The 23750-nt window shown below is 46.1% G+C and overlaps 1 protein-coding gene across 3 annotated transcripts in view; it reads left to right on the forward strand.

The window, feature by feature from the left end:
• Nucleotides 1-23750, forward strand: part of smg6 (SMG6 nonsense mediated mRNA decay factor) — a 417242-nt gene that overhangs the window by 77762 nt on the left and 315730 nt on the right. The gene's annotated exons all lie outside the window — the stretch shown is intronic.

Raw genomic sequence — 23750 nt, forward strand, 5'->3', positions numbered from 1 at the left:
ACTCCCTCCTGTGATATGTGTGACCTGTGCATGGGTACATCTCAGAGAGGGAGACAGTTGTATTGTCTGGCAGCATCTGTAGGGTGAGAAACAGAGTTAACATTTCAAGGACACAAATGTGAGAGTGAGAGCAAGCACGTTCCTGTGTTTGGCCTGCTACAGTGTTCCTGTGAAGCCCAACACAAGCTGGAGAAACAGAACCTCATCTTTCGATTAGGCACTTTACAGCCTTCAGACTCAACATTGAGTTCAACAACTTCAGACCATGAACACACTGCCCCATTTTGATTCTTTGTTTTTGCCAAGTGCCAATCTTTGTCTTGTTTTCATGTTTTGCTTTCAGACAGAGCTGATCTTTATTTATATCAACCGTGTCCGACTCATTTCCCGTGTATCTGCCCTCACAGCTTCCTCTCCCTCCCAGAACCATGATAGGGTCCCCCTTGTCCTCACTTATCACCGCACCAGCCTCCGCATTCAAAGGATCATCCTCCACCATTTCCACCAACTCCAGCGTGATGCCACCACCAAACACATCTTCCCTTTACCCCCCCTGTCGGCGTTCCGTAGGGACCGTTCCCTTCGGGACACCCTGGTCCACTCTTCCATCACCCCCTACACCCCTCCCACGGCACCTTCCCATGCAACCACAGAAAGTGCAGCACCTGCCCCTTTACTTCCCCCCTGCTCACTGTCCAAGGGCCCAAACACTCCTTTCAAGTGAAGCAGACTTCACTTGCACTTCCCTCAATTTAGTCTACTGCAATCGTTGCTCCCAATGCAGTTTTCTCTACATTGGAGTGACCAAACGCAGACTGGGTGACTGCTTTGTGGAACATCTTCGATCTGTTCGCAAGCATGACCCAGACCTTCCTGTCGCTTGCCATTTCAACACTCCACCCTGCTCTCATGCCCACATGTCCGTCCTTGGCCTGCTGCAATGTTACAGTGAGCTCAGTGCAAACTGGAGGAACAGCACCTCATCTTCCGACTAGGCACTTTACAGCCTTCCGGACTTAACATTGAGTTCAACAACTTCAGAACATGAACTCTCTCCTCCATCCTCACCCCTTTTTTTATCCCCTTTTTTCTAATAATTATTGTATATATATTTTTTATATATGTATTTTCCTTTTACCAACTATTTCTATTATTACTTTTACAATTTATTTCCATATTGTTTTATCCCCACCTTTTAACCTGTTTCCATCCCCTCCCCCCACCAAGGCCATCTGTCACTTGCTCATCCTGCATTCTACCCTTAATGCCACCATTAGCACATCCTTTAGCTAATATCATCAGCGTCAACACCCTTTTGACCTTTTGTTTATGACATCTTTGGCAATCTCTCCTTTGCCCGCATCTATTACTGGCCCTCTATCCTGCTTCACCTAATCGATCCCCCTTAAACAGCTTATATTTCACCACGTTTTTATTTCTCTTTAGTTCTGATGAAGAGTCTTATGGACTCGAAACGTTTACTCTGTCTTCCTCTCCACAGATGCTGTCAGACCTACTGAGTTTTTCCAGCAGTTTTTGTTTTTGTTTCAGATTTCCAGCATCTGCAGTATTTTGCTTTCATCTTATCTTTATTCTGCCATTAATATTCTACCTACCACTCCCCCTTTCAACAGCATAATTCCATCACATTTCTACCCCCCTTCCCAAAGAAGAGCCATTTAGCTCAAAACATTAACTCTGTTTCTACCTCCACAAGTGCTGCCAAACCTGCTGAGTTTTTCACAAAAACACTTTGTTTTTGTCAGATTTCCAGTATTCACGGTATTTTGCTTTTATATTAGACAATCATATTCTCAGGAAGTCCTGTAAATGTTTTTGTGGCAGCAGATATCATTGCAAATGGTGGACAGTAAATTGTGACTTGAGTTGAAGTGTTATATACTATGTCATTTGCATATTGCTTGTAGTGGCTTAATCCATGTTCTGTGTCACTTGTGACTTATTTTATAAATGTAGAGCCTGAGGGCACGGATCATTGGGAGCAAGTAAAAGCGAGCTGCTGAATTACTGACAGTGTGAATAAAAGCGTCCTCCTTGCAGGTGGAATATACAGAAATACATAACACACAGGATGGCAATCAGGCATTGCCAATGTGGTTTCCCAAGAGAGCAGTTCTAATTCTGCCTTAAAAGTGTAAGAGTGCACTGACTCTTGTCAACTCAACCATTGAATTTAGATTATTAATTCAGTGACATCACTTATCTCTTCTCTTAAAGATTATAATTAGAAATGCAGTGCTGTTATAAATAGCATTCATGGTTGGCAATTTGTTGGTCATGGATGGTGTATTCAAAGTGGCACTGTGTGATCTTGGACCCTGCAGGATATTAGCATATTTGTAAACTAACTTAATTCGCTCTTACCAATCACACTAGACATTCCTTCCCTTATGAACCTATGTATATTTTTTCCTAACTTGTGGTCCAGACTCAGAGCATCTTTGGGGGGTGCTACAGATATTGCCAATGGAAATAATTAAAATGCGAGGGCAGCTAGGCCACTGTGATGTAATGAGAAATCTGCTATGACACCAGTGAGGTTATTGTGACGTTGTAAAGAATTGTTGTCACTGCAGAATGTGAGTATGGAATGTGGAATAAACTAGTAATTTTGTAATATGTAAATAATACAGATTAATGCGGTCTGAGAGTGACATACCTTATCCAGATGTGGAATTTCTGGGCCAAAGCCTTGAGACTTTGGGGCCGTAGTATGTTTGCATGTATCTATCTGTCACACTGCCTCTGGTCTACTTGTGTGTTGTTAACTATGGTGTGTGTGTGTGGTTTGCTCTTTCCTCAGTATGTGTGGGTGCTTGTGTGCCACTCTGTCTTCAGGCTCTTGATATATGTGTGTGTGTGTGTGTGTGTGTGTGCGCGCGCGTGCGCGCACCCAGCGAGTGGGCGGTGCGCGCGCCAGGTGTGTGTCTGTGTTACCTCACTAGTTAAGAAGGGAAGGAGAGAGAGAGAACTAGGAACTACAGACCTATTAGCCTTACGTCAATACTAAGGAAAATCTGTTTTAAAGAATATGATAAATGGACACTTGAATAATCATGATCTGATTGGGTGTAGTCAACATGGATTTGCGAATGGGAAATCAAGTTTGACGAACTTGTTGGAGTTTTTTGAGGATGTTACTAAAGGAATTGATAAAGTGGAGTCTGTGGATGCAGTGTACTTGGATTTTCAGAAGGCTTTCGATAAAGCCCTCCACAGGAGATTGGTTAGCAAAATTAAAGCACATGGGATAGGAGGTAATATGCAATATACTAACATGGATTAAGAATTGTCTAACAGGCAGTGTGCTGTGCGTCCCGTGTGCTGTGTGTGCACGCACCCAGTGTGTGTGCGTGACCATCCAACGTGTGCACGTGTCTACTGTGTGTGTGTCCGATGCACGGCCTGTATTGCGCTAGTTTCCTGTATGTTTGTGTCACTCTTTGTGCTGTGTGTCTGCTGGGTGCTCTGTGTGTCTGTAGCATGTGTCTGTCTGACTCTTCACGTGCAGGATGTTACAAAGAGACATAGATTAAATAAGTTGGGTGAAATTTAATTCAGTGTTGGAAAGTGTGAGAGATAATGGATGCAAGATAAAGAAATCTTGAGTATTGGCTTGTAAAAAAGAGACATGGCGAAGCATATAATACACAGGGCCCTGTTCTTTACTAACAGCAAGAATATGTACACACACTGCACCTATTCCACCTAAACAAAATAAGTGACAGCCATTTGCTGACTCATTCATCAGGGAAATGCCCTTGACCAATCAGGGTCAAGCTGCCTGGTTTAAATTTCAAACAATGTTTGGCACTTCACTCTCAGTCACCATCAATTGCTGCATTCTCCATGGCAGCGCCTCTACTGATCAGAGTCCATTTGCCAGTATAGATTGTTGTTTTCATCTTATAATGGCATTCTTGCAAAAGTCCTAATGAGTGCAAGACGAAAAGATTTAACGTCTCATTTATCACCAAAACTGAAGTTCTGTATGACCAAACGACTTTTATGAAATTTGAATATCTTCTTATTCATTAGAGATTTGGAGCTGCGGAAGAGCAAATGGATATGGGTATCCAAGTAGACAAATCACTAAAAGCTAGCTCGCAGGCACAAAAAAAACCAATCAAAAACGGCTATTGGCATAAAAACAGACAATGCTGGAACACTTGGAAGGCCAAGCAGCACCTGTGTAGAGCAAAACATAAATAATGTTTCGGTTTGATGACCTTCCATCAGAACTAATGGAATCTTGACACCCCCCCCCCACCCCCGCGACCCCTTCCAAAGGATTGGAAGTCTTGCTTCAGTTGTATGGAGACTTGGTCAAACCCAACTTGCAGCACTGTGTTTAGTTCTGGCTATCGTACCTCAAGAAAGAAATATTGGCCTTGGAGGGGAAGCAGCACAAGTTCACCAAAATATTATACCTGTGTTTAATTTATGAACTAAATTATGAGTTCAATTAAAGGTTGCATAAACTTGGTTTGAATTCTCTTGAGTTTAGAAGGTTAAAGGGTGATTAATTGAGGTGTTTAAAATGATTAAGGGATTTGTAAGGGTAGTTACAAGAAACTATTTCCTCTGTTGAGGAAATCCAGAACAAAGGGGTATAATCTTAAAATGAGAACTGGTCTGTTCAGGGTTGACATCAAGCAGTTTCTCACAGAAAGGGTAGTGGAAATCTGGAGCTTTCTCCCCACATGGCTGTTGGTGGTGGGGCTCAGTTGAAATTTAAGAGACTCAGATTGATACATTTTATTAAGTAAGGATATTATGGGATATGGCAAAGGCGTGTAAATGGAATTGAGTTACAGGAATAGTCATAATCTAATTGAATGGCAGAATTGGCTCAAGGGAATGGCCTACTCCTGTTCCTCTGTGTATCTGTTTAGCCACAACCTCCCTTTCCTCTCCAAAGCCCTGAAGCATGTTGTCACTGCCCGTTTTTCTTGTAATTCCATGTTTGAATCCCTCCAAGCAGGTTTCTATCCTGCCACAGTACAGAAATGGCCATTTATCAGTCACAAGTGACATTTTTTGTGAGTGTGACCATGATTTACTATCCCTTGTCCTTCTTGACTTTGTTGGTAGCCTTTGCCCACATCATCCTCCTCTGCTGCCTTTCCTCTGTTGTCCAGCGAGGTGAAACTGCCCTTGCTTAGTCCCATTCTTATCTATCAAGTCACCAGAGAATCACCTGCAGAGACATCTGTACCCAAACATTCCTCCCTCTCTCCCTCCCCGGCCTCTCCACCTCTCCCTCCCTGGCCTCCCTGGCCCCTCCCCCTCCCCGGCCCCTCCCCACCCTCTCCCCCCCTGCCCTGCCCTCTATCCATCTCGATCATGACCTAAGTAATAACTTTTAGCATATCAAGAGGAACCGAGAGAGTTGATACTGACAAACTATTTCTACTGGCTGGAGAGTCCAAGACTCGGGCATTGTCAGGCTTTTCAGGAGTGGTATTAGGAAACACTTCTACGCACAAAGCATGGTATAGGTTTGGAACTGTCTTCTGCAAGTGACAATTGATGCGAAGTAACTTGTTAAATTTTAAATCTGGGATTGATAGATTTTTGTTATCCAGTGGTAGTAAATGACACAATACAGAGGGATGTTTGGAGTTAGATCACTGATCAGCCATGATCTCTTTGAATGGCTGTACTGACTCGAGGGGCTAAATAGCCTCTCCCTGTACCTATGTTCCAAGCTGACCCTGAGAAAAGTAGAGGCCACACAGTACTAGATGGAGTGAATCTCTTGCTGTGTACTGAACCATGCTGTGCTCCACAGACACAACAGCTGCAGAGTTTGATTTTCTCATCTGTTCTGGTAGAATCGGGTTTGTGTATTGTCTGTGTAGTAGGAAAGGAGTAGAATCCATTTTAATTTTCAAGAAAGGCTTCTCTCTCCATTTTGAAGGTGGAACAGGGACTCCACCATCTCCATTTTAAACCTTTAACTGTTGTCCTTGTTTCAACCTTCACTGATTCCCTCTTTCCCTCACTCACTCTCTCTCTCGCTCTCTTTCTCTCCCTCTCCTCCCTCTCTCGCGCTCTCCCTCTCTCGCGCTGTCCCCCTCTCGCCCCCTCGCGCTCTCGCCCCCTCTCGCCCCCCTCTTGCCCCCTCTCACGCCCTTGCCCTGGCCCTCTCTCACGCTCTCGCCCCCTCCCTCCTACCCTCTCTCCCCCGCCCTCCCATTCCCTCCCCCACCCTCCCGTTCCCTCCCCGCCCTCCCGTGCCCTCCCCGCCCTCCCGTGCCCTCCCCGCCCTCCCGTTCCCTCCCCGCCCTCCCGTGCCCTCCCGTGCCCTCTCTCCCCCGCCCTCCCGTGCCCTCCCGTGCCCTCTCTCCCCCGCCCTCCCGTGCCCTCTCTCCCCCGCCCTCCCGTGCCCCCTCTCCCCCGCCCTCCCGTGCCCTCTCTCCCCCGCCCTCCCGTGCCCTCTCTCCCCCGCCCTCCCGTGCCCCCTCTCCCGTGCCCCCTCTCCCCACCTCGTCCTCTCTCCCCCCATCTGCCCCCCCGCCTCCTTCTCCCCACCATCTGCCTCCCCTCTCCCCCCGTCTCCCCCCGTCTCCCCCCCCGTCTGCCCTCCTCTCCCCTCCTCTCCCCTGTTTCCCCCCTTCCCGCCCCCCTCGCCCTAGTTTTACACTTTCACTGATTCTCTCTCGTTTACTCTCTCTCCCCATCTTTCGCTCGCTCATTCTCTTTCACTCTCTCATTCTCTTTCACTTGCTCGCTTGTTCCCGCTCGCTCTCTCGCTCTCCCCTCCCCCATCTCTCTCTCTCTCCCCTCCACTGCCCCCCTCCACCGTCCCCATCAAACACACCCAGGGCAGGTACAGCGCCGGGTTAGATACAGAGTAAAGCTCCCTCTGCACTGTCCCCATCAAACACTCCCAGATCAGGTACACCGTGGGGCTAGATACAGTGTTAAAGCTCCCTCTACACTGTCCCTATCAACCACCCCATCTCCCTAGACTCTCTGTCCTCTGTTCCTCCTGCCACAAGAACTTAAATGTCGCTTGGTAGCACTTTATATGACCCCTTCAATCACTTCGGTGTTTGAGATCAGTTTGATGAGGTGGTAATGGCTGCTTTTAGTGGACAGGGGATATCTGGGCAACTTTGCACAATGTCTGGTAGATGCCAGTGTTGTAGCTGTACGGAACAGCTTGATCACGTGCAGCTAATACTTCAGCGTATGTCTTCAGCATTACTGAACTGAAGAAGTCATATTTGACTCAATGTTAATTCTGTTTCTCACTACACAGATGCTGCCAGACCTGCTGAGTATTTCCAGCACTTTGTTTTTATTTCAGATTTTCAGCACCAACAGTTTTTTACTTTTATATTAGACAAAAATTACATTGTCTCTGTGGAAACATAGTCTCTTGTGCTGGGTCTCCATCCTACTCCTTCCAACCTGCAGTGCAGGGGCTTGATTCAGAATGGGTGCCAACACCATCACTGGTGATAAATGTGACAAGAGATGGTTTCCATGGACTTCAAGCCCTGCCCAGGATGTTGCTGCAAGGCAGCCTCAGAACATTTGTCTGCTGAATGTCTTGAACCTGCCATCCTAGAGCGCGGTTACAAGAAGGGACTGGGAAACACGAGTAAATGTAAATAGGTCCCTTTGGAGCATTTCAGGATCACAGAGCAATTCAGCAAAATGCACTTCCTCTTCAATTAACTTTCTATAGAGCAGTTAATGGCTTCTACATGCACTTTTAGCAAGCTGTGGGAACAGAAATGATCTTTTGGGGATTAACTGATACTCTGCAACCATCACTGAGATTTGTGTGCTGCTGTCCAATAATAAAACAGGCGTAATTGCGAATGGCAACACCAAATACATCAAGGCAGCTTCCACAACAAAACCTGGCTAGGATTCTCCCAGACTTCCAAATGAAAAGGAAAAAATCCTCTTTCAATGCTTGCTCACAGCACAAGGAAGTGAGTGGTGACTCATTGGGGAGCAGTTCCCGAAGGTGCTGACTCTCACTGGGGGTCAGTTTCCAAAGGTGCTGACTCTCACTGGGGGACAGTTCCTGAACGTGCTGACTCTCGGTGGGGGACAGTTCCTGAATGTGCTGACTCTCGCTGGGGGACAGTTCCTGAAGGTGCTGACTCTCACTGGGGGACAGTTCCTGAAGGTGCTGACTCTCGCTGGGGTACAGTTCCCGAAGGTGCTGACTCTCGCTGGGGGACAGCTTCTGAAGATGCTGTCACTGGGGGACAGTTCCCGAAGGTGCTGACTCTCGCTGGGGGACAGTTCCCAAAGGTGCTCACTCTCGCTGGGGGACAGTTCCTGAAGGTGCTGACTCTCACTGGGGGACAGTTCCCAAAGGTGCTCACTCTCGCTGGGGGACAGTTCCTGACGGTGCTCACTCTCATTGGGGGACAGTGACTGAAGGTGCTCACTCTCGCTGGGGGTCAGTTCCTGAAGGTGCTGACTCTCACTGGGGGACAGTTCCTGAAGGTGCTGACTCTCACTGGGGGACAGTTCCCGAAGGTGCTGACTCTCACTGGGGGACAGTTCCTGAGGTTCTGACTCTCACTGGGGGGGCAGTTGCTGATTTTGTTTCTGCACCCTGTCTAATTCTTTCACATAATTCCCAAAGTATGGTGCACAGAACTGGCATAGTACTCAGTTGAGGCCGAACTAGTGTTTTATACAGGCTTAACATAACTTCCTTGCTTTTGTACTTGGTACCCCTCTTTAAAAAGCCCAGGATCCCATAAGCTTATAAACGCTCTTAATCTGTCCTGCCACCTTCATTGATTTTTGCACATATTCACACCCAGGTCCTTGTGCTCCTGAAACCCGAAGAGAAAAGCCTACCCACAAGCGTTGGTTACTAGCTGTAAATGTCTAACTACCGCAGTTTGCTGCTTCTGCTTTGGAATCTGCTTTAACAGAGTCACAGCCACAGGATTATACTTGCTGGCTGTATAATATCACTGTGCCACAATGGCCGCTCATAGTTGTTGTGTATTATGGACATAGTTTGGGAAAATTGCATTGGAGTGGACCTATTCTTAGTTTGACACTCGTAATTTATTTCCACAAGTCACTAGCACTTTTACCTACCCTGTGACAGACTAGTCCCCACCAGTATTGTACCCCAGTGTTATACAGTGACAGACCTGTCCCCACCAGTACTATACCCCAGTGATGCACAGTGACAGACCTGCCCCACCATCCTGCAGCCATGTCTCCGTAATGGCTGTCAGATCATATTTATTTACTTCAATGTGCACTATCAATTAATTTACTTTGTTATAGATGCTACATACATTCAGATACAGAGCCTTTAGCTTCGTCCTTTTGTTATCTTTGCAACATCTAGTTTTAACTATTGGCGTATTCTTAGGTTTTATCTCTCTGTCCCTTCCTGCTGTTCTATGGCCCTCATTTCCCGAATTACTATTATGGCCTCCTTTGAATTTACCTCTTGATTTGCTACATCTACTCAAGCTTGATCCCTCATCCCATTGTTTAGTTTAAAGCCCTCTCTGCGCCCTAGTTATGCAATTTGCAAGAACATATTTCCCAGCATGGTTCAGGTGTAAACTGTCCCAACAGTACAGCCCCTACTTTCCTCAGTACTGATGCCAGTCCCCCACGAACCAGAACCCACTTCTCCCGCACCAGTCTTTGAGCCACGCATTCATCTCTCTAATCTTATTTGACCCAAGCCAGTTTGCATGTGGTTCAGATAATAATCCAGACATTATTACCTTTGAGGTTCTGCTTCTGAATTTGGTACCTAGCCTTAGACTGACTATGCAGAACGTCCTCCCTTTTCCTGCCTCTGTCATTGGTACTTACATGGACCATGATGACTGGATTCTCCACCTCCCACTGCAAGTTCCTCTCCAGACCTGAGCAGATGTCCCGAACCCTGGCACCAGGCAGGCAACACAGCCTTCTGGACTCTCACCCTTTGCTGCAGAGAACTGTATCAATCCTTTCACTATACTATTCCATGTACCCCAGTATTATACAGTGACAGACCTGTCCCCACCAGTACTGTACCCCAGTGTTATACAGTGACAGACCTGTCCCCACCAGTACTATACCCCAGTGTTATACAGTGACAGGCCTGTCCCCACCAGTACTATACCCCAGTGTTATACAGTGACGGACCTGTCTCCACCAGTACTGGAGCCCAGTGTTATACAGTGACAGACCTGTCCCCACCAGTACTGTACCCCAGTGTTATACAGTGACAGACGAGTCCCCACCAGTACTGTACCCCAGTGTTATACAGTGACGGACCTGTCTCCACCAGTACTGTACCCCAGTGTTACACTGTGACATACCCATACTTTGGGGGAGATGCTACTGTAGTGGTAACGTCACTGGATTTGTAATCCGGAGGCCCAGGCTAATGCTTTGGGGACACGACTTCGAATCCTACCATGGCATCTAGTGGAGTTTGAATTCAATTAATAAAAAAACCTGGAATTGAAAGCTAGCCTCAGTAATGATGACCATGAAATTATCATCGATTGCTGTAAAAACCCATCTGGTTCACTAATGTCCTTTAGGGAAGGAAATCTGCCATCCTTACCTTGTCTGGCCTACATGTGACTCCAGAACCACAGCAACGTGGTTGACTCTTAATTGCCCTCTGAAATGGCCAAGCAAGTGACTCAGTTCAAGGGCAATTAGGAATGGGCAATAACTCCTGGCCTTGCCAGTACTGCCTACATCCCATGAAAGAATAAATAAAAACAAATTAGATTATCCTATTTCCCTCACATTTCTACTCCTCTTTAGCTCTGAAGAAGAGTCATACAGACTTGAAATGTTAACTCTGTTTCTCTCTCCACAGATGCTGCCAGACCTGCTGAGTTTTTTCAATATTTTCTGTTTATATTTTACATTGCCCTATTGTTGTACAACTCATTTTCACTTGAGGTACCGGTTAATGTTTGATGGACGAAAGCTGGAATTGTTCTACTTAACCGGACATAGTGGGGATTTTATTGGGCCTGCAAGAAGGTGGGAACATGATGGTGGGGTGCCTTAATTAGGCAGGATCTGAAACTTTGATTTCCGGATGGCTAGTTTAAATTAAGAGATTAATTCAGTGATATGCTTGCGGCGGGTCAGGCCTCATGCTGTCCGGTAGCAGGTTCCTACTTGTAATTCTTTTACATACCGTACTGAATATATTAATACATTTTGTAATGACGTCTTACCTTCATGATAAAATCAGTGGCGCACGAGAATTTTGTGGCTCCCGGCTCACATTCATTTAAAGATGGTGTGCAGCTGTCAGCTTTGTCCAGTGGTGTGGAAGGTCAGCAGTTTTCTTCGTTTAACTCCAGAGCACAAGGGAGGGGAGCAGGAGGATGGCAGCTTGCATGGAGGCTCGGGACTGGTGAGGGAGGAGTGTGGAGTGAGTTGGGGTCATTGAGAAGTGGAAGAGGGATCCAAGGGAGGACAGAGGGTGGGATTGGAGATATGGAGGAGTGAAGTGGGAAGGGTCCTTGGTGTGGTGAGGGGCGGTGGGAACAGTCAGTCAAGGTAAGAAAATGAGAGGCCTTATGGACAGTGTCAGTACTGTCCACATTTTGGCCCATCTCAGGCTGTTGGCTGGTAGAGTCCTTACAGGGCTTTGGGTTTACCTACAACATTTCAGTTTTCTCTGCTGAGAGTGATCTTGGACAATGCCCTTTACAGTGCACAGAAGGGAGATTAACAGAGTGAACAAAAAAGCACAACCTTGTTTCTTCCACAGTAAAGGAAATGTCCTTAACTCCCTTGTATCCATCGATAGGTCCCAACCATGAGGCGTGCCAGTACACTTAGCTCACTGACTAAGCTGGGCTCAACAAATAACGATGATGCACACATGAATAAAGTGAAATCAATGTAACATGAAACATTTACAAGTGAAATTGAAATTTTAATAGCCGTGCCACCTTTGTGCTCTCAATGAGCCTTATGTTAATGGCAATGAGTTGGGCAGGAAAATTGTGGCTGTGATGCAGAGACCCCTGTCTGTCCAGGAGGCTTTTTTTATAGCCCACTCATCCCTAGTGCGTTGTCAGCTGACAGTGGGTTTCACCACTGAAATGCTTCCCCAGCCGTGTGATTGCACGTATCTCCCGTTTAAAGCACTTTAAATTTGAATTATAATCACATAGGAAATTGGAAAAAGTAAGAGTGGAAGTGGTGCCCACTTCCTTTTCCACCGTTGGGAACGGTGCACTGTAGTTAAAATTCTGCCCAGTGTGTGAATTTCATGCACACACTGTCACACATAGCTCCCTCTCACCTTCCCCAGTCATCTCCACTCTATCTTTCTCCCTCATTTTCTGGCTGTGAATTTCTTTAATTGTAAAAGGTTTTGTGCAATAACGGTGAGTGGTGGGACTTAAAACAAGGAGACTGAATAACAACAAAAATGGTGAAAAATGTTTCTTCAAGTATGTGTCATCATTGGAGGTATATGTTAAGAGCCAAGAATACAAGGGAAGACTCAGTGATGATGAGTCAGAAAATGATAAAGAATTGGAAGAAAGGAGCTAAGGGCAAAGGATGAGGAATAGAAATAAAAGTTTAAGGAATGTGAACTTTTTGGGGCATTTTTCTTACTAAATGTGCGAATAAAGCATGTGGGATCCCGTGAGACCAGAAATTCCCTCCCAAAACCAACGGACCTTTTGCTGGTCCATCAAATTTTCCATCCTGCCTGCAACGATTCCTGCAGTGGGTGGGACTGGAAAATCCCGGCCGTAGAGTGCAAAAGCCAGGAAGTTATGCTGAACTGATATAAACCACTAGTTTGGTCCCAACTGGAGTACTGTGCCCAATTTGAGCATCACACTTTAGGAAGGATGTGAAGGCTTTAGAGAGGGTGCAGAGAAGATTTATTAGAATGGCTTCAGGCATGAGGGATTACAGTTTTGAGTTGTTCTCCTTAGAGTAATCTTTGAGGAGATTTGATGAATGTGTTTAAAATGATGGAGGATTTAGACACAGTGAATAAAGAAGAGCTGTTCCAATGGCTGAAGTGTCGATAACCAACAGGAACATAGTTAAAGTGATTGGGCACAACGTAAGGGATGCCTAAATAAGTACCACCTAAATATGAGTGATTACGGTTTGAAATGTTCTGCCTGAGAGGGTGATGGATGCAGATTCAATAATAGCCTTCAAAAGAGAATTGGATAAATACTTGAAGAGGAGAAAACGTTGCAGGGCTTCAACCTATTGTTGAGATGGCCATACAGGATATGCTTGTGCCCTATTACCATCCTGTGTCACCATGGAGCCTGCTTGACTCCGGAGAGACCCTGACTTAGATGATAGAATGCTGGACTTGTGGCTGTTTATTTTTTTAGGTTTCAGGATATGGGTCATGTCTAGTCCAGACTGCTCCAGAGCTCAGGGATGTTGTCTGTTTCCCCTCTGTTTCTCCACCCCCACCCCTCCCCGTACATACACGTATTGCATGTAAAAAGATACAGTGAAGTTTTCATGATCCGCACGTGCAAGTGAATGCATGTACACTTTCAAAATGTCAGCTGTTTAAACGATGCAGAGGAAGCTGAGAATGGGAGTGAAGAGAGAGTAGGTTAAATTAATAGAGGGTTTGTTTTAAGTTTAATTTCCCTGTTGGTATCCCTACCAGTGACATGAGCCCAGTTCACTTCCTGATCATATCTAAATACAACATATCAGAGTACAATAATATCCTGCTGTTGTCGCCCATCTGCTTACTTGGACCAACATAAAAAGGAGCCACTTTGTTTACATTATATCGTTGCTGTTAATACACTCCACTCCACTGAGGGAACAGGTCCAGAATCCCAGCAAGTCTCCTGTGTGCATGGACTCTAGGCTGCTCTGGTGGTGTGTCGCCCCTCACGTTCATTCATTGGTTTAAGAACTCATCTGGTGCTGTATTTTAAACCGTTAAACATGATTGAGAATGTTGGCTTTCACTGCACAATGACCCTTGTTCTTGACTTTTTGCATCAGCTGATTGAATGTCCGTACCACAATCACAGAATTGTTACACTGCAGAAGGAGGTCACACTGCAGAAGGAGGCCATTTGGCCCATCATGTCTGCACTGGCTCTCCGAATGAGCATTTCATCTAGTGCCATTCTCCTGCCTTCTTCCTGTAAATCTTTGGATTCCTCCTTTTCAAATATTGATTAATCCTCTCTTGAATGCATCGATTGAACCTACCTCCACCACACACTCAGGCAGTGCATTCCAGACCCTAACCACTCGCTACATGCAAAAGATTTTCTCATATCACTTTTGCTTTTGCAAGTCACTTTAAATCTGTGCCCTCTCATTCTTGACCCTTCCACCAATGGGAGCAGTTTCTCCATATCTTCTCTGTCCAGACCCCTCATGATTTTGAACACCTATATCAAATCTCCTCTCAGTCTTCTTTCCTCTAAGGAAAAGAGTCCCAGCTTCTCCAATTTTACTTCATAACTGAAGTTCTTCATCCGTGGAACCTCATAAAGCCAAACGCCATTAGCAGTTTACCTTGTACACTCAAGAGACTTCAGAGCATGAGCAGCAGGCATATTGGGCAACCCCTTTGGTGTTGTCATTTCTGCCATATTGGTAGCAACATGAACTAGCTCATACTGACACACTTGGCTTTCAAGTGTGGCCTTGCACCCAACAATATTTAGCTGTAAAATAAGGAACAGATCATTCTCACCTCTGAAAGTGTGCCGTCAGTGAGGGAAGTAGGTGGTGGTATCACCTGCTTCAGTGCATATTATTAAGCTTCTGAAAAAAGTGGAAAGAGATATACTGACATTTAGTCTATTTCATGCTGGGGCAAATATTCATTAATTTTGCCAAGTAGCAAGCTCCCAGTTTTCCTTAAGTGAGGGATCAGGCAGAGGCAGTGTATACATGTTCCAGGAGCAGAGCTGAAGCTACATGTCTGGATGTTCCTCATGGCACTGCACAGCAAGATACAGGCATGCAATAGACGTCTTCTCTTGCACAGTGTTGCTCTTTTATGTGGTTGCTTTAAATGTTTAATTCAGATGGTTAGTCTGAGGGTTTCCAAGGATCGCCTCTGCAGTTTTGAAGAAGTGACCCAGTTGTGAAAAAGTGAGGCTTCAATGTTACTCCCTGTTGCAAAGCATTTACAGCAGAGAAGCAGGCCAGTGTTTATACTCAACACAAACTGCCATCCACCCACCTTTACCAGCATATCTTTCTATTCATTTCTCCTTCTTGTGCTTATCTACCTTCCTCTTAAATGCATTTATGATTTTTGCCTTAACCATAGGTTGCGGTGTTGAGTTTCAGATTCTAACCACTGTCTAGATAAAAAAATTTCCCCTGGATTCCCAATCGTATTTATTAATGACTATCTTATATTTATGAACCCTATTGTTGGTCTCCCCACAAGTGGAAACATTTTCTCCACCTCTACTCTCATCAGATCCTTTCATGATGTTAAAAAATTATCAGGTCACCCTTCAGCCTTCTCTTTTCTAGAACAACAAAATCCAGCCTGTTCAATCTTTCCTGATACCTATTACCACTTCAGGTATTATTCCAATAAACCTTTTTTGCGCTTCCTCCAATGCCTCTATATTCTTTTTATTATATGGAGACCAAACTGTACATGGCACTTATAGAATCATAGAATGGATACAACACAGAAGGAGGCTATATGGTCTGTTGAGTTCATGCCAGCTCTCTGCAAGAGCAATTTAGCTGGTTCCACTCTCCCGCATTTGCCCAATAGTCCTGCAAATTTTTCTTTCAGGTGCTTATCCAATTCCCTTTTGAAAGCCACAATTCAATCCGCCTCTGTAAGGCAGTACATTCCTGATCCTAACCACATGCTGGGTAAAAGAGTTTTTCCTCATCACATTGTTTCTTTTCTTTAAGTATGACCTATGATTCTATACAAACTTAACATAGCATCTCTGCTTTTCAATTCTGTGCCTCTAGGAATGAACCCCAGTGATTGCTTTGTTTTTTTTTTAATGGCCTTATTTTCCACTTGCCTTGATGAGTGCAACTCCAACAAGAAACTCAACACCATCCAGGAGAATGCAGAGCACTGGATTGGCACCTCATCCACCACCTTAAGTATTCACCCCCTCTACCACCAGCTAAACATGCCTGCAGTGTACCATATCCACCTTTGCATCTTCGACTGCATCTCCCAAACCCGTGACCTCTACCACCTAGAAGGACAAGGCAGCAGATGTGTGAGAACACCACCACCTGCAACTTCTCCTCCAAGTCGGAACTCATCCTGACTTGGTAATATATTGCTATTCTATTATCATAACTGGTCCAAATCATGGAATACTGTCCCCAGCAGCATTGAGAGAGAACCTTCATTGCACGGAGCAGTTAAAGGCAACATCTTATCGATGTGCTATAATTAGGAATGTGCTGTGCAGGGCGTGCACAAGTAATGTTTCCTTTGACATGAGACCATGCAGGTGTACATATTAATCTTAAAGGGACCGTATAGTGAGAATGGCTGCACATAGCAAACAGTATTTAGAGGGAACTTTGTTCTCAAGGGGATTTAAGGATGTAAAAGATGGGCAATAAAATCTGGCCTTGCCAGTGACACCCACATCTCATGAATGAATTTTTAAAAATTAACCTCCATCACTACTTTTAGTGATTTTAATATACTCCAGATCCTGATATTCCACTAATCTGTTTGGACTTTATTTTCCAAGCATTATGTGACCTCCTTATTCTTCCTACCAACATGTACCACCTCATACTTATGTCTGTTTGAAGTTCATTTAGCAGGAAATTAGAAACCTTGGAGTTTTACAGGAGTGTGCTAATACAGCGCACTCTAAACTGGCTTCATACTTTCAACCATATGTTAACTTGAACTCATCCAAAATTGTTGCCTGTGTCCTCAATTGCATCAAGTCCCATTCACCCACCACACTTGTGCTCATTGATCTACTTTTGGCTCCTGGTCAAGCAATGCCTTGATTTTAAACTTCTCATTCTTATTTTCAAATCCCTTCATGTCCTCGGCCCTCACTATAACTCTACTAATCTCCTCTAGATGAGTATTCTCCCTTACTCCTATAATCTTCAGATACCTGTGCTCCTCCATTTCTAGCTGCTTGAGCATCCCCGAATTTAACCACTGCACTGTTGGTGGCTGCCCTTCAGCTGTGAAAGCCCTAGGCTCTGGAATTCCCCCCATTAGCCTCCCTACCTTTCTTTCCTTCTTTACTCTGCTCCTTAAAACTTGTCCTTTGATCAAGCTTTTTGATCATCTGCTCTAAAATCTCCTCCTGTGACTCAGAGTCAAATTTTGTTTGATCGTGCTCCTGTGAAAGCATTGAGATGTTTTACTACATTAAAGGCGCTATATAAATAAAACTGTTATTTATGTACGCTGACAACTGAAATGGAAGCGATAAAGCTGTGTTGCCTAGGCTTTGTGTCGTTGACTGATTTGTATATCCCTCATGCTGCTTTAACTATTGGATCTGGTTCAGGATTTCTGTACAAATGAGGCAGCAGTGCTGAGAATAGTCCTTTCCAAACCTCCAAACTCAACTGAGTGTCTGATGGATAGGAAATCCAAGTACAAATAGTGCTAATTTACCGAGAGTTCAAGGGCTGGAATTCCAGGGATCAAACAAACAGGAGATGTGGACTACCATTTACTGTGCCCTGTTGTGTTCTCTCTGTTCTGATAATTTGAAATTTGTGTCTGCATTATAGCCAACACATATTAAAGGGGACAGGTAAAGTGTAAATAAAAGGAGGAAAACACAGGACCAGTAGGGCATTGTGAGCAATGAAACCAAGTAATCTTGGAGATTCCTTGTTATTCGAGTATATCCAAGCTGTCAGTAATTTCATTGTCTTCTGTGGGACCTCCCTTGACTGAAGGGTCTGATGCAGGATCAGCATGTTTGTTCACAGAACTGTCAATTCATGTCATTGTAGGTGATGCTTGGGGGAGCTTCTGCAGCTGCGCCACCTCTGACCTTCCTCTGGGCATGCTTGATGTAATGAGTCTGGTGTAGATGGCCCTTGAAGCATACTGAACCAAATTTCAGCACTTGCCTCCATATGGGTCAGTCGGCTTTCCCTAGAGAGGTGGTCTGCCAGGCAGAAGTTTGTAAGGCTCTTTTTTTTAGTGTCCTTGTATCATTTGTACTGACCACCTCGATGTCAGTTCCCCATAGAAGATCTGCTTGGGGATTCTGTAATTGTCCATTCTAACAAAGTAAATCTTAAGAAATAAATGGACCACTAATTCGGGACGAGTTGACTAAGGCCCCAGAGTCCTTTGAGAAGAGTAAAACACCCAGAAGCAACGGCTTATCGGCAGAGTTGTAAACGTTCTGCTCGTGAGTTGCATTAGAACCTTTTGGTAAGTCCATCAGAAAGGATTCGGGTATAAGAGGACTGATGATCTCAGGCAGTGGAGACACTTGGGTCAAAGCCTCCCTATACATGGACGATGTCACTGTCTTCTGCACAGATCCATTGTCGGTGCACAGACTGATGAGCATCTGCGACAGTTCGAACTGGCTTTGGGTGCCAAAGTAAATTGCAGCAAGAGCAAGACCATGTTCTTTGGGAACTTGGCTGACTGATCCTTTGTCCCTTCACTGTCAGGCCGAACTGCCCGAAGGTGCTGGGGATATGGTTCAGAGGGACCAGGGCAGGCACTCGAAACTGGAAGGAGCACGTAGCTATGGTTAAACAAAAACTGGGCAAGTGGAAGTGATGCTTCCTCTCCAGTCCAGGGTGAAACCTTGTCATCAGGCATGAGACGCGCTCATTGCTTTACTTGGCGCAGGTCTGGCCCATTCCTCACTCCTGCACTTTGACGCCACCCGAGCCATCTTCTGCTTTCATAGAATCTCAGAATCTTAGCACAGAAGGAGGCCATTCAGCCCATCATGTGTGCACCTGTAATCCAAATGAACATTGTGACCTAATGCCATTGCCTTGCCTTTTGCCTGTACCTTGGCACATTGTTTCTAATCAGATAATCATCTAATATCCTCTTGAATGCCTTGATTGAATCTGCCTCCAGCACACTTACAGGCAGTGCACCAGACCTGAACCACTCGTTGTGTGAAAAAGTTTTTTCTCACGTCACACTTGCTTTCTCTGGAGGTCGAAGATGAAGCATGTTTGTGGGGTCACAATGTTCAAAGCTCTAGATAAAAGGGGGAAAAAATGTGCCCAACATAACCCTCATCTTAAACAATAAACAGATAAAAACAAAAAAACTGCGGATGCTGGAAATCCAAAACAAAAACAGAATTACCTGGAAAAACTCAGCAGGTCTGGCAGCATCGGCGGAGAAGAAAAGAGTTGACGTTTCGAGTCCTCATGACCCTTCGACAGAACTTGAGTTCGAGTCCAAGAAAGAGTTGAAATATAAGCTGGTTTAAGGTGTGTGTGTGGGGGGGTTGCGGAGAGATAGAGAGAGAGAGAGGTGGGGGGGGGTGGTGTGGTTGTAGGGACAAACAAGCAGTGATAGAAGCAGATCATCAAAAGATGTCAACGACAATAGTACAATAGAACACATAGGTGTTAAAGTTAAAGTTGGTGATATTATCTAAACGAATGTGCTAATTAAGAATGGATGGTAGGGCACTCAAGGTATAGCTCTAGTGGGGTTTTTTTTATATAATGGAAATAGGTGGGAAAAGGAAAATCTTTATAATTTATTGGAAAAAAAAAGGAAGGGGGAAACAGAAAGGGGGTGGGGATGGGGGAGGGAGCTCACGACCTAAAGTTGTTGAATTCAATATTCAGTCCGGAAGGCTGTAAAGTGCCTAGTCGGAAGATGAGGAGTTGTTCCTCCAGTTTAGGTTGGGCTTCACTGGAACAATGCAGCAAGCCAAGGACAGACATGTGGGCAAGAGAGCAGGGTGGAGTGTTAAAATGGCAAGCGACAGGGAGGTTTGGGTCATTCTTGCGGACAGACCGCAGGTGTTCTGCAAAGCGGTCGCCCAGTTTACGTTTGGTCTCTCCAATGTAGAGGAGACCACATTGGGAGCAACGAATGCAGTAGACTAAGTTGGGGGAAATGCAAGTGAAATGCTGCTTCACTTGAAAGGAGTGTTTGGGTTCTTGGACGGTGAGGAGAGAGGAAGTGAAGGGGCAGGTGTTGCATCTTTTGCGTGGGCATGGGGTGGTGCCATAGGAGGGGGTTGAGGAGTAGGGGGTGATGGAGGAGTGGACCAGGGTGTCCCGGAGGGAGCGATCCCTACGGAATGCCGATAAGGGGGGTGAAGGGAAGATGTGTTTGGTGGTGGGATCATGCGGGAGTTGGCGGAAATGGCGGAGGATGATCCTTTGAATGCGGAGGCTGGTGGGGTGATAAGTGAGGACAAGGGGGACCCTATCATGTTTCTGGGAGGGAGGAGAAGGCGTGAGGGCGGATGCGCGGGAGATGGGCCGGACAAGGTTGAGGGCCCTGTCAACGACCGTGGGTGGAAAACCTCGGTTAAGGAAGAAGGAGGACATGTCAGAGGAACTGTTTTTGAATGTAGCATCATCGGAACAGATGCGACGGAGGCGAAGGAACTGAGAGAATGGGATGGAGTCCTTACAGGAAGCGGGGTGTGAGGAGCTGTAGTCGAGATAGCTGTGGGAGTCGGTGGGTTTGTAATGGATATTGGTGGACAGTCTATCACCAGAGATTGAGACAGAGAGGTCAAGGAAGGGAAGGGAAGTGTCAGAGATGGACCACGTGAAAATGATGGAGGGGTGGAGATTGGAAGCAAAATTAATAAATTTTTCCAAGTCCCGACGAGAGCATGAAGCGGCACCGAAGTAATCATCGATGTACCGGAGAAAGAGTTGTGGAAGGGGGCCGGAGTAGGACTGGAACAAGGAATGTTCCACATACCCCATAAAGAGACAGGCATAGCTGGGGCCCATGCGGGTACCTGCAGCCACACCTTTTATTTGGAGGAAGTGAGAGGAGTTGAAGGAGAAATTGTTCAGCGTGAGAACAAGTTCAGCCAGACGGAGGAGAGTAGTGGTGGATGGGGATTGTTCGGGCCTCTGTTCGAGGAAGAAGCTAAGGGTCCTCAGACCATCCTGGTGGAGGATGGAGGTGTAGAGGGATTGGACGTCCATGGTGAAGAGGAAGCGGTTGGGGCCAGGGAACTGGAAATTGTTGATGTGACGTAAGGTGTCAGGGGAATCACGGATGTAGGTGGGAAGGGACTGGACAAGGGGAGAGAGAAGGGAGTCAAGATAACGAGAAATGAGTTCTGTGGGGCAGGAGCAAGCTGAGACGATCGGTCTACCGGGACAGTTCTGTTTGTGGATTTTGGGTAGGAGATAGAAGCGGGCAGTCCGAGGTTGGGCGATTATCAGGTTGGAAGCTGTGGGAGGGAGATCCCCAGAGGAGATGAGGTCAGTGACAGTCCTGGAAACAATGGCTTGATGTTCAGTGGTGGGGTCATGGTCCAGGGAGAGGTAGGAGGAAGTGTCTGCGAGTTGACGCTCAGCCTCCGCGAGGTAGAGGTCAGTGCGCCAGACAAGAACAGCATCACCCTTGTCAGCGGGTTTGATGACAATGTCAGGGTTGGACCTGAGAGAATGGAGTGCAGTAAGTTCAGAGAGAGACAGGTTAGAATGGGTGAGAGGAGCAGAGAAATTGAGACGACTAATGTCGCGCCGACAGTTCTCAATGAAAAGATCGAGAGAAGGTAAGAATCCAGAGGGAGGGGTCCAGGTGGAGGGAGAATATTGGAGATGGGTAAAAGGATCCGTTGAACTGGGAGAGGACTCCTGCCCAAAGAAGTGAGCCCGGAGACGAAGACGGCAGAAGAAGAGTTCAGTATCATGCCGAGCCCGAAATTCATTGAGGTGAGGGCGTAAGGGTATGAAACTAAGTCCTTCACTGAGCACTGAACGTTCAGCATCGGAGAGGGGAAGGTCAGGGGATATGGTGAATACACGGCTGGGGTTGGGATTGGAAGAAAGGGTGGGGACGGAGGGACAGGCAGGGGTGGAGGGTCCTAGATGGGTGTTGGTGTCGATGAGTTGTTGGAGCTTGCGTTCCTTAGCACTTGAGAGAAAGAGAAAAAGTTTCTTGTTGAGGCGTCGGATGAGCCGAAGGATAAAATGAAACTGGGTGCACACGCAGCTTTGAAAAAGGGTACGGCGGTGCTGCTGGAGGGAGAGGTCGAGTGTGTTCATATGGCGGCGCATGGCACTGAGTGTGGATTTCAGAATGTGACGGGAACAGCAGTCCGAGAAACGTTTTATGTCCCGGAGATACCTGTAATCCTGGGTGGGTTCGAAACATGAGGGGTGGAATTTCAGTTGAAATCCACGTGGGGTAAGTCGGAGACGGAGACAGTCACTGAGAAAGGAGATATGGCTGTGAAAGCGGGTTTTAGTAAACACCTTGTCAAACACTAGGAGGGAAATGGAAAGCAAGGAATGTGAGCAAGACAACAGAGAAATACAGAAATCTTGCCGCAGAGAGGAACAAAACTTCTTCAAGGAGGTAGGCATTTCTTGAAGAGCAGTGGCAGTCAATTAAACACAGAGATAAAAACAAAAAAACTGCGGATGCTGGAAATCCAAAACAAAAACAGAATTACCTGGAAAAACTCAGCAGGTCTGGCAGCATCGGCGGAGAAGAAAAGAGTTGACGTTTCGAGTCCTCATGACCCTTCGACAGAACTTGAGTTCGAGTCCAAGAAAGAGTTGAAATATAAGCTGGTTTAAGGTGTGTGTGTGGGGGGGGGGGCGGAGAGATAGAGAGAGATAGAGTTGGGGGGGGTGTGGTTGTAGGGACAAACAAGCAGTGATAGAAGCAGATCATCAAAAGATGTCAACGACAATAGTACAATAGAACACATAGGTGTTAAAGTTGGTGATATTATCTAAACGAATGTGCTAATTAAGAATGGATGGTAGGGCACTCAAGGTATAGCTCTAGTGGGGTTTTTTTTTAAATAATGGAAATAGGTGGGAAAAGGAAAATCTTTATAATTTATTGGAAAAAAAAGGAAGGGGGAAACAGAAAGGGGGTGGGGATGGGGGAGGGAGCTCACGACCTAAAGTTGTTGAATTCAATATTCAGTCCGGAAGGCTGTAAAGTCCCTAGTCGGAAGATGAGGTGTTGTTCCTCCAGTTTACATTGGGCTTCACTGGAACAATGCAGCAAGCCAAGGACAGACATGTGGGCAAGAGAGCAGGGTGGAGTGTTAAAATGGCAAGCGACAGGGAGGTTTGGGTCATTCTTGCGGACAGACCGCAGGTGTTCTGCAAAGCGGTCGCCCAGTTTACGTTTGGTCTCTCCAATGTAGAGGAGACCACATTGGGAGCAACGAATGCAGTAGACTAAGTTGGGGGAAATGCAAGTGAAATGCTGCTTCACTTGAAAGGAGTGTTTGGGTCCTTGGACGGTGAGGAGAGAGGAAGTGAAGGGGCAGGTGTTGCATCTTTTGCGTGGGCATGGGGTGGTGCCATAGGAGGGGGTTGAGGAGTAGGGGGTGATGGAGGAGTGGACCAGGGTGTCCCGGAGGGAGCGATCCCTACGGAATGCCGATAAGGGGGGTGAAGGGAAGATGTGTTTGGTGGTGGGATCATGCTGGAGTTGGCGGAAATGGCGGAGGATGATCCTTTGAATGCGGAGGCTGGTGGGGTGATAAGTGAGGACAAGGGGGACCCTATCATGTTTCTGGGAGGGAGGAGAAGGCGTGAGGGCGGAT

This window comes from Carcharodon carcharias, chromosome 10 (genome assembly GCF_017639515.1).
Source record: "Carcharodon carcharias isolate sCarCar2 chromosome 10, sCarCar2.pri, whole genome shotgun sequence".
Lineage (NCBI taxonomy): Eukaryota > Metazoa > Chordata > Chondrichthyes > Lamniformes > Lamnidae > Carcharodon > Carcharodon carcharias.